Source organism: Equus quagga, chromosome 1 (genome assembly GCF_021613505.1).
Source record: "Equus quagga isolate Etosha38 chromosome 1, UCLA_HA_Equagga_1.0, whole genome shotgun sequence".
Classification (NCBI taxonomy): domain Eukaryota; kingdom Metazoa; phylum Chordata; class Mammalia; order Perissodactyla; family Equidae; genus Equus; species Equus quagga.
Window position 1 is genome coordinate 75,709,336 of NC_060267.1, and position 6,876 is coordinate 75,716,211.

The window sequence follows — 6,876 nt, forward strand, 5'->3', positions numbered from 1 at the left end:
GGGGGGGGGGGGGGGTTCTTGTAGCAATGAATTCCCTTAGCTTCTGTTTATCTGGGAAAGTTTTCATTTCTCCATCACATCTGCAGGATATTTTCACTGGATAGAATATTCTTGGCTGAAATTTTTTGTCTCTCAGTATTTTGAATTTACATTCCACTCTCTCCTAGCCTGTAAGTTTTCTGCTGAGAAATCCACTGAAAGCCTGATAGGGGTTCCTTTGTAAGTAATTTTCTTCTGTCTTGCTGCCCTTAGTAACTTTGTTTTGTCTTTGAGTTTTGCCAGTTCTACTACTGTATACCTTGGATAAGGTCTTATTACATCTATATCATTAGGAAATCTAATGGCTTCTTTCACTTGTATTTCCAGCTCCTTTCCCAGGTTTGGGAAGTTCTCAGCTGTTATTGCTTTGAACAAGCTTTCTGCTCTGTTCTCCTTCTCCCTCTGGAATAACTATAATCCTTATATTTCCTATTTGAGTAGGATATTTCTCAGAAAATCTCTTCATTTCTTTTTAGTCCTAGTTCTCTCTCCTTCCATCTGAAGGATTTTTATATTTCTATCCTCGAGGATGCTGATTCATTCCTCTATAATATCAGTGCTATTGTTCAGGGAGTCCAGATTTTTCTTTATCTCACCCATTATGCTTTTCATCTCCAACATTTCTGATTGGTTCTTCTTTATATTTTCAATCTCTTTTGTGAAGAAGTTCCTGATTTCATTGATCTATCTGTATTTTCTTATCACTGTTGATGTTTTTTATAACAGCTATTTTGAATTCTCTGTCATTTAGATGATAAATTTCTGTGCCTTCAGGATTGATTTCTGGGTCCTTGTCATTTTCCTTTTGACCTTGATATTTAATATATTTTTTCATACTGCTTGACAGCATGGATTTGTGCCTTAGCATAGTGATTGTATCTGGTCACAGCTTCCACCTGCCACCACTGGGAGGGGTCAAGCACTGTGTATTCTGAGCCTGTCATGATCGATGACTCACTCACTTCGTCTGTTGGGGGTTTTCTGTCTGTGCACTGCTCTGGCATCAGTTTCCCTGTAATAAACTTTGAGGACCCATGATTAGCCCAAACTTTAGAGTGAGCCCCGCATGAAACCACCTGGGCTTTAACAATTTGTGACTTCTATTTGGTTGTAAAGCTTGGGGAGTCAAAGGTCAAATAGATATTTACATATGAATGTAACTAAGGAAACAGGGAGAGGAGATGAGGCTTTTGCTTTTAACCCCATATATGCTGGGCTTAATGTAGGGGAACTGATATCAGGGCCAGTATTAATTAAAAGCTTGTAACAGTTTTACCATACCTAGATCTTTCTATAGCACATTTGAGATGTCGACACGTTTCCTTTCAAAATAAAATTATTTGATAGGTCAGTTATTTCATTTTTCCTGATACTAATTAATTAAAAACCCAAGGCCCAAATTTATTTTAAGGCTTGATTAAAAGTCTTTGCTTCCGGGTGGGAAGAAAAAAGCCTTTGGTTCTATGGAAGGAAAGTTCTCAAGTTGAAAAAGGGCTTTAGAAATTTTGATTCCAAGATTGCTTTAAGATGAGAGAGAGGCAAGTCAAACTGGGTATGAGCCCCACAGAATTGGCCATGCTACTTCCTGGGCTAGCAAAGCCTGGAGAGAGGGGGCTGTGTTGCATTGGGGTGGGACCACAGCCTGGGAGGAACCAGAAGTGAAACTGGAACTGCCTTAAAAAGCAGCTGGTAGTATTAGGCTGAGTCAGGTCAGATGGGGCAGGGAGACCGGAGGATTCTCAGGCACAAAGGTGTATGTAGTTCACCTGGCACATTTCCTGAGAAAGTCAACGTGTTCATGTTTGACTCAGGACGGACTTGGGACTCAACAGAGGAAAATGAGAGAAGAGCAAAGAAAGGGGTTGAGGCAGGGGCCTTAGTGTGCAGCCTTTGAGAGAAAGTTTCTGAGCCTTTGAGGGAGGCCCCAGGAAGTTAATGTTGGAATTCTGGGGACATTTCCCCTCTCCACATGCTGCATGGAGGTGAAAGCTACGGTATGGAGGCTGAGGGGACATGCACTTGTTAAGTGTGTTGAGGCAAAATAACCAATAAGCATTTTGTACATAAGAGAAATAAGGTGAGTTTTACTTGAGTCAGAGTGAGCTTTGTAACCCAGGAAGGTCTTAGAAAGTGTTCCAGAGAAGTGTGCTTTCCAGTACACTCTTATGTCTTTTTAGAACAAACAATATACATCAGACACCCAGGATACATTTTGAAAGTTTCAATGAGGTATTCAGCTGCAAATTAGCAGGTAAACATGACCGTGATGTCAGGAAAGGGACTAGCATGGTCCTTACCAATAGGGCATTACCACTAGGGCATAGGAGGGGAACTGTGTATTTTCATCTTAAGAGAGTGCATTCTTTCCTTTAATAGTCAGAGCAGATGTACAATGCATGCCTGACAGGCCATAAATCAGGTCTCCCTTGTTCAAGCCAAACCAGTCTTGATCCTGAATAGTCACCCCGTATACCTGAATGTGTGAAATCTCTTGTCAGGCAAAGGTACCCGTGTTAGAACAGAAAAGGTGTATCCCCTTGGTTTGCTTTAAAATGATAGATTCCCACTACAATATTAGTGATACAAACAAAGGTTAGGTAGTCTTATGTAAGTTTGTTATGCCTGGGGTTAAAATTGAAATTCACGTATTTTAAAAGACAAACGAAAACTTGTGAAATAACACTGATACCTAAGAGCAGTAAATTTCCAGGGTGGTTTACTGGTAGTTATGTGCTGTGTCATGAACAAAAGATGGCACTGCTAATATGCTCTGCCTAACTAGGGCATGCAGTGCTGATGTTTTATCCATGGGAGTGATAGATTCAAATTCAAAGAGATTAAAAGCCACTGCTCTTTCTGTTGGCCTCCCCTCTCCCCCTCCCCAGAAACCACTCATAGATACCCTGTGTATGAGTGGGTGCAGGAAATAGGAATTGGGGTTATGTCTATGACTCTGAGGTAGAGCAGCGCTTCTCAAACTTTAATTTACTAATGTGTCCCCTGGTTCTTGTTAAAATGCAGATTTCTAGCAAGAGTACAAGTGATGGTGAAGTAGTTTTGAGTAGCCAGAGGTGGAGTAGTGGCTCTCAGACTTCAGCCTGCATGACAGTCGTGTGAAGGACTGGTTAAAAGGGGCTTTGCTGGGCCCCACCTTCTGAGCTTTTGATTCACCTCACTAGGGTGGGGCCTGTATTCTGCATTTTAAGCAAATTCCTAGGAGATGCTAATACAGCAGGGGGTAGGGGCATATTTTGAGAACCACAGAGGTAAAATATAAATAACTCTGAGAAGAATCAAAGCATCTATCCTGGATTCTTGAGCATTCTTTCAGAAATGAACTGAAAGTGGTGGAAAAAAGGTTGCAGAAAGTAATATACAGTGTTCATGTTAAGCAAAAAACACCTCACAAAACAACTCTGCCAGCCCTAGTGGCTCTGTGGTTAAGAATTGGCAGCTCTCCCCACCTCTCACCCGGGGTTCTTTCCTGCTCAGGGAACACACCACTCATCTGCTTGTCATACCGTGCAGGCTGTGTGTTGCTGTGATGCTGAAAGCTATGCCACCAGATTTCAAATACCAGCAGGTTTCAGCAGAGATCTAGACTAAGATGGACTAGGAAGAAGGACCTGGCCACTCACTTCTGAAAAGAATTGGCCATGAAATCCCTGTGAATAGCAGTGGAGCTTTGTCTGATGCAGTGCTGGAGGGTGAGAGGATGGCACAAAAAGACCACACAGGGTTCTGCTCTGTTGTACGCAGGGTTCCTAGGAGTCAGAATCCATTCGATGGCACTAACAACAAAATGGCAGCTAGTGCTTATTGATTGTTTGCTATGAGCCAAACACTGTGCTAACAATCTTTGATCATTTTCTCATTTAAACTCTTAACAATCTTTGAAGCAGGTACTATTATTCACATCTCACACGTGAGGAAACTGAGGTTTAGAGAGTCTGAGCAATTTGGCCAAGTCCATACTTGATGGAGAGAGCTGACCCACCAACGCCCCCAATGTTTTACAACTAGAGACTTGGAAAAATAATCAAGGCTTTAGAGGCCCTCCCATCCCCCAGGGAGTGGCTAACTCCAGCATCCCTGCTCCAGTGAGTGGCCTGCGCTTCGCCCTCTGCTTTAAAGAAGAGTGGTTATCTGTGGTGACAAAGCTCAGAAGCCAAAGGACAGAGCCTTTCTTCTCTGATGGTCAGGAGCAGAGAAAGGTACTTCCAGGCCTGAGAATCAGAGACTAGGGAAAGCTGAGGAGTGAGGAGCTTCCTGGAAGGGTGGAGAGAGTACTAAGTTACAGAAAGCTTGGGTTCCAGCCCTGTTCTACTCCAACTGGCAGTGTGATGTTGGGTAAGTCCGTTCTCTTCACTGGACCTCACTTTCCCTCCTGTACGATGGGAGGATACTTCTAGATGATCTGATAATCTCCTTCCTTCCCTCAGCCTGCCCTTATCCCTGCCTTCACCACCCCCTGCCCAAACTGGCTCTGACATTCCAGAAACAGCCTTGAACTGAGGTTTGAAAGCCCCAGGTGGGAGTCTCAACCCATCTCTGAGTGTCCTCCTGAGCTCTGAACCCTGTGCACCAGGTCCTGATAGGGTACCTGGCCTGGGCAGATTGGAGCCATCAGAGGCAAGAGAGGCCCTGAGCCTATGAGAAAGCTCTCAGGGGGACCTGCATTGTGATGACCTCATTGACTCTATGACATCACCCTCTCTCTCAGCCTCTACTCCTCCATCATCTGCAAACAACCATCAGTCTGAATCCCAATGGTGTAAGAAAGTCTTTTCTCTACAACTGGCTGCTGATCTATCTCAGCCAGCAGGAAGCAACAGGAAATGGGAATTCACTGAGAAAAACTGTGACAGCTTTTTGCTGCAGAAATTGAAACCCCAAAGAGAAGAAGTCCAAAAGGTACTGGGACATGGCCCTAACTGTGGACCACCATGTCTTTTTGCACATCGCAATGTGCTGGCTGCTGCCTCTCCAGTAGTGAAGGGCCTCATCTCCAGTGATGATGTGAAGACCACCAATGAGCTCTTTACTACCTTTGACTCCAACTACCTGAGTCTGGCTATGGTGGACGAGCTACTGGGCTACTTGTACAGCGGCAAGGTGATGATCTCGGAGCAGAATGTGGAGAACCTCCTTCATGGGGCCCAGTGTTTCAACACAACAGGCCTTCAAATCCACTGCAATGGCTTCCTGATTAAGTCCACTAGCCCTGTCAACTGTTTGCACTACCTCATCTGGGCTGAGATGTTTGAGCTCAGAGGTATCAGACTTGGCCTACTCTGGCATTTGTGACAACTTCCACTACTGGGCCAGTCCTGAGGGGTCTATGCAGCCTGAGGGCTTCATTTCTTGTCCACCTGTCATGTTCAGCTGCCTGTTTCAAGATGAAGATTTGCATGTGCTCAACAAGGACCAGGATCTCAGTACACTCATCATTTGAGTGTACTTTCAGAAGGATGAGCAGGAGAAGTATTTCATGAAGTTCTTCCATTACATCAGTTTCAATGCCATCTCCAACAAGTTGCTGATGTTTGCCAGCTCTGACAACTCAGCCCATGCAACCTTGATGGAGAATGTCCTTGTGGAAGGAAAGCAGGAGAGACCATCCAGCCTGCTGAGCTACCAGTGGAAAGAGGCCCTGCTTGATTCAGTGATCATCCTAGGTAGTAGGAAGGCCCATGGCAAGTTAATGATGGAGTGTTTGTGTATGTTATCCAGGAAAACCTGTGGTTGAAGCTCTCAGAGATGCCCTATGAGGCAGCAGCATTTAGTGCCACCTCTGCTGGTTGCTACCTCTCTGGTGTCACCACTGACCAGATTTCAGGGCTGAAGACAGCTTGGCAGTGTGCCATGAATGACAACTTGTGGGCCAAGGTCTCTCAGTTACTTGGCTGGGTGCTGGGCTGGGACAAGAACGGCCTTCCTGACTCCCATGGGAACAGTTATGTCCCCACTGAGGCATTTCATTCTGGCAAAGCAGTGAAGTCACGAACCCTAGGGGGTTTTGGCAGCTCACTGGGAAGCCACATCGCCTTTCTGGTTGGCACAGCTTCTCTGCCCCGACCCGGCTGGTGCTGCCCAAGTCACTCAGTGTGCCAGGCACCAGGAACAGGACTGCACTGTGAGCAACAGCACCCGCATTGTCACTCTCAGGCCCAGATTCATGCAACTTCTGCACCCTTACTCTGTACCCCACCTCATTGGAACTATATATATAAAGTTCTGTATTTCTCCCTAGACTATGACATCTTAGCAGATAGGAAATGTGCTGTACGTACCTTTATAGCCCCAGAGCCTAGCACGGTGCTTGGCACTGATTACATGTTCACCTGACTTAATCAGAGGAAGGATATGTATTCTCCCCATGTTCCAATCACAGGGGCATTAACTGCCAAAGGATGAGGGACCATTTCAGGTCAATGGGACACTGGGACTTATAATGGCACCACACTAGATGGTGCAAATGCAAAGATGGATATGTACCATGTTTCCCATGCTATCGTCTGAGTCTGGAGAGGCAGGCATGCACACGAATATATTACAATGCACCAAGATAGAAACAATGGAATAGAGAAGGTATGGGAAAGTAGTGACAAATTCAAACTTGGGAGAAGGGAAGGTAGGGGCAATGGAAAGCTCCCTGGATGCAGCAGCATCCTGTTTCTGAAGCTAGGTCTAAACACTGACTGTAGACAGGCATTCAAGGAAGGAAAACTCCTGGAGCAAAGGCATGGAGGTTTTACAAAAGGGAAAGACCACCATGTGGTTGGTAACAGTGCTGGAATAGAGCTAGGTCCTTGGTAAGTTTTCATTTTGACTGCC

The 6,876-nt window shown here is 45.1% G+C and overlaps 1 pseudogene; it reads left to right on the forward strand.

Moving 5' to 3' along the window:
- The window catches only part of LOC124247309 (calicin-like), a 38,471-nt pseudogene extending 32,084 nt beyond the window's left edge, over positions 1-6,387 (forward strand).
- Positions 6,388-6,876: the final 489 nt, after the last annotated feature.